Below are 4,792 nucleotides of genomic sequence, written 5' to 3'. Positions count from 1 at the left end.
TAAACTATACGAGTTTTTAACGAGTTTTTACAAGATATTTTACAAGTTGGTTTTCTAAAACAAATGTTTTTGGGGTTAAGAAGCATGGCTACGAGGTTTTATAAACTACAATCAACTTGATTTGAGTTGGTTATTTAAGTTGCAATATTATAACCCTTTTCTTAAACTAAGTTTTTAATAAAGTATTGCAACATTTAAACTAGCCATGAATCAAACACTCCTATAAAACCTATGTACTCGCTAGCATTTCTTTGCTGACTAAGTTTTTACATATGTTTCAGGTGTCGATGCTTGATTGATTTCTAGGATGCATGCGTCACATAGGATCTGGACAAGGCCTTAGTGACATAATAACTATGATAGACGATATAAAACTTGTTTGTTCTATGTGTTAAGACAATGTAATGTTTAATATCATCAATAAAACGAAACTATTTTTGAATCCATGGTTGTGAAACAATTATTCTGTTGCAACACTCCCCGACGTTTCCGCCATGGTTGTTGTCCTACGTGGTCGGGGTGTGACACGTATGCTCTGCTTGTCATACCTCGGACCGTTCCACCATCATATCCACAATTCGTTCAACTCTTGTCTTCTTCAGATGCGAGTATCCTTCAACTAAACATTTACAAAAGTTAGTAATTTCGACATTAATGAATGCCCGTATTGTAATACAAAGCTTTTTACTGCCCGTGTCAACGCACGTAATTTCGCTAGCTATACTAATCATTTTCATTGGGGTAACGTATATTACACGATAACCCTATGTGTTGTTCACAACACTTTAATCATACTAAACCGTTAACATACTTGTACTTACCGGATTTGCGATCAAGCCTCGAACCGAACACACTTTACTCTTTAACCATGAGCTCTGATTACCAACTTGTAACACCCGTCTCATTGTTTTAAGATTTTAAACTAAAAACACGTATTTTTTTCTTTTTAATTTCAAAATGCATCATTTCAAAACATAGTTATAAAAACTAAGTTTACAAGGTTATGGTATTCTAGTTTACAAACTAACTAGTTAAAACATACAACATTGAGTTTAGTGTTTACAAATAAACATTGTCTAAAACAAGATTAGATTAGTGCGAAAGCTTCAAAACTTTGTGTTCGGTTCTTGAATTCTTGCTTGATCGGCGTCCGAAATGAGACGAACATCACCTAAGGTCAAAACCACATCAATTGTTAGTTTTGACTACTTTATAACATGTAAAAACAAGTTCCGGTATCATACAAATAACAAAAAAAATAAAATTTCAGATTTTTGATCTATCACGCCACACGACAGATTCCTTTCAATCCTTCGCGGGCCGCGAGCGTGCCGGCGTGTCGCGCCAGAACAAGTGACTCCCTTCGCGTGTCGCGGGGAAGACCGTTTTCCAGCGGGTGCAGGTTAAAATCCTGCACTTTTGCCCAGCACTATTTTCTTTCAATTTTTCAACTTCTAAGGTGCATAACTTTCCTTCTACAAGTCTGTTTTTCGCGATTCTTTTTCCTACGCATTCGTAATTTAATTCTCCATCTTACGGAGTGAAACCCCGAAATCTAAATTCACAAAATTTTAACTTTCAAGCTCTCGGCTTGAAATTCAATTTATGACACTTTTTGACTCGTTCGTGATTTATCAAACAAACTTGTTTATTACCTTTTCAAAATATCATGCATATCACATTATATCAAGTTACTAATGTGCAAGGTTCAAATTACGAGTTTCTTATGAATTCTTAACCCGTTTTACCTATCTACTCCTTTTGACCCGTTAAGGGAAGTTAAACACTTTTAACTATAAATCTATATATAAGCGTACCTGGCTCGAGTCAACGTATAGACCCGTTTATACCTTGCTATTATTAATTCAATATTCTATGATGACGCAATTATCCAAATTGCTATTCGTTCCTGTAAACATATGAGTTAACAACCAACATTAGTCGATATGGTCATATGAGGTTATCACCATCATTTGACCCATTTGGTCTATACAACCAAACAATTATATTTATTACAAATCATGGTTTCTAATTACTAAATCACGCATCTGACCTATTACGGATTTTACCACAAAATTCCCCTCCCCCCCCCCTTTTTTTACATATTTGACCCAGTTTGGCTTACGCCGTGGGTATCCTTTTAATCTCGATTACAATTAGTCATCACGTGACTAAATTACCATTTCACCCCTTTTTCCATTATTAGTTAAGCTATGAGGTAACTTTAAGAAAATTCATAAATTCTTAGTCGATTTATGAGTAAATTACCATTTTACCTCTTTCACCATTAATCATGATTTTAAATGTTTTTATTCGTTCCGACCCATTTTGTTTCGTGTCGGACCCCATAATTCGAACATGATCTATTGTTGTATTTATCACCTATAGAATAAATACGTATGCCAAAAAAATAGGTGTAAGCTTTACTTACAGTTTGCGTCCGTTCGAGCTTTCCTTGCGCACTTGACCCGTTTGATCCATTCCTTTCCAGCTCCAACTTAGCTTGACGAGATCAAACTTAACACAATACCCACAAGATTTGTTATATTAGTCATTATATAAAATGACCACAATATCTCATGGATTCACACATACTCATTTATCAAGACATTAGTTTTAGGTCAGTTTGACTTTCGTAAGTCAAACTGTCCTTGTGTATGTGACTGAGCACTAACTTAGAACATGTTTGGCATACACGTACATATTACTTGCATAAATCATTTGTATCTATTTTAGATGCCTTTAATACACCCAATTTCATAAGATTTGTTTGAAGCAAATACATGGTACACACCACACCATTCAAGTATGGAATAAAAGCTACTACGACATACCTCTTACCAAGTCTTACAATCAAATTATATTTCCACGTTAGACACATTGCCTCAAGTTAATTTATTAGAATGCCATCATTATCACATTTCTCACAATTCATCCTTTTCTTGTATACAATTTTCTTAGATTAAGTTTATCAATACAATGTGTAGCAACTTTACAATGTAGCTGCTGAATCGATTCTTTCAACCACTTTATGGTTTTATTTAGCCCTTCGTGATCAAAGATGAAATGTAGAACACTAAAATATCTTTCCAACCCAAAAAGAATCAGCTCAATCCGAGTTTCCTAGAATTAATTATGATTTTCGCAAAATCAGCTCAGAAGTCAAAATGCTTCCAATCAGCTTGCTGTCAAAACAGTTCAGCCGACTTCGAACACTGTTTTGACCCGTTTAACATCAGAATTTAACAAACATGTTTAAACATAAAACGTAGTATGTGTTAATAGCTTTCTGAGCATATAAGGCTCAACCTCACAGGCCGTTCCAGTGATTTTATATGATTTTTTTAAAACTGCATCCCAATAATTTTTAATTCCAATCAGCTTTGTTATATTTTCTTGTTCAAGCATTTTATCAAGCACCTTGTGTGCAATACGAAACATCAAATTTCTCCAGCCCATTTATGTGTTCTAAACCCTTAAATTCTAGCAAAATTAACAAGTACTAACATCAACTTCAAATCTAATCATGCATTCACTATTTCAAGTAGCTAGACACCACAAGAACAACAAGACATGGCCAATTTCATCTACCTTAATGAATGCATCAATTTTTTTTATAAAACCCTCTTAACACACATAAGGGTAGTCATCAAATCCCTAATCTTTAACATCAATTCAGCAAGTTTTCAACTAGGGTTTGTTTTCTAGACACTAATTCAATAGAATATCACTCATGCATGCAACATTCTTTCCGAATTTCGATTATGAGTGTTCATCCTAAAATTCAAGATATCATCAACTTACAAAATTTGACATACCTTGTGATCTCCATGACTTGGTGATCGTTTATACGCGTTTATTCATGAATTTAAGCTTCGATTTCCCTTCCAATTTGGTGATTTAAGGAAGAACTAGGGTTTCCCCTTGTTTGGTCGCCTGGAGATCAACACACACACATACACACTGTGTGTGTGTTGTGTTTTTTTTATTTTATTAAATAAAACTTGGTTTCCTTTTTAACAATTTTGACCCCTCAAGTTTAATTTTAACTATTATGGACAAGAACTCCATGTTTTATTACTCATTTACACATCACTAACTAGGTTAATTATTCCTAGTTAACTTAGCAGATTCAGGGAGTCATGACCCGTTTTATTTTAAGTCCCGTTAACTCGGGCTCCTTATAAACTTTATCTTCTCAATGTGTTTGTTCTCTTTTATTTATTATTAAGCTTACTTGTTTGAATTCTAAAATTTATTAAATCTTTACCACCAACGGTATTTTACCCGCTCTTTAATATTTACGTGGTTTGATTACCAAACTCGTTTTTGGGGTGTTACAAATGATGGTAATAATAACCAACTAGAATGCTAACGGGTCCTATTTAAGTCATAGACTTAGACCGGCTAGCTTAAAGGGTTGAAAACGGTACAATACACTAGATTGAGCGTTGACCGGAATAGAATGTAGTTTAGACCCAACAAGTATGAAGACTTGTATATTATGGGTAAACTAATTACATTCTGGAAATTGAAGTTAAAATGGTAAGGTTAAACCCGTTTTGGTAAACTTATGTAAACTAGTTACATAAGTCGAACCGTGCGCGTATAGGCATTAACGGGTAACCGTATGAGTCAAGTACAAGTTTCATATGTTATTATACTCTAAACATGTTATAATATCAGTAAGATATCAACATGTATGCCCGTTAAGGTTTTAAAATCGAATTAAGCCTCATTAGGGCGTTTTGGTCATTTTGCGACTTATAAAAGGAGCTTGCAAGTAAACTAA

General features: G+C 34.2%; 1 long non-coding RNA gene across 3 annotated transcripts; it reads right to left on the bottom strand.

Annotated features, from left to right (window-relative positions):
• Positions 1–473: 473 nt before the first annotated feature.
• LOC110910161 lies at positions 474–3,957 on the bottom strand. 3 transcript variants are annotated; one of them, XR_002575908.2, is made up of 4 exons: positions 3,819–3,957; positions 2,432–2,517; positions 1,818–1,909; positions 474–619 (listed from the first exon to the last, which is right to left on the bottom strand). It is a non-coding gene; the product is annotated as an uncharacterized LOC110910161 (long non-coding RNA). The 3 variants fall into 3 exon arrangements; XR_004882593.1 differs by lacking the exon at positions 474–619 and adding an exon at positions 936–1,171; XR_004882592.1 differs by lacking the exon at positions 474–619 and having other exon boundaries at positions 936–1,909.
• Positions 3,958–4,792: the final 835 nt, after the last annotated feature.

The sequence above is a fragment of the Helianthus annuus genome, chromosome 15 (assembly GCF_002127325.2).
Source record: "Helianthus annuus cultivar XRQ/B chromosome 15, HanXRQr2.0-SUNRISE, whole genome shotgun sequence".
Lineage (NCBI taxonomy): Eukaryota > Viridiplantae > Streptophyta > Magnoliopsida > Asterales > Asteraceae > Helianthus > Helianthus annuus.
The sequence above is the reverse complement of the archived record's forward strand: the minus strand, read 5'-3'. Positions and strand labels throughout refer to the sequence as shown.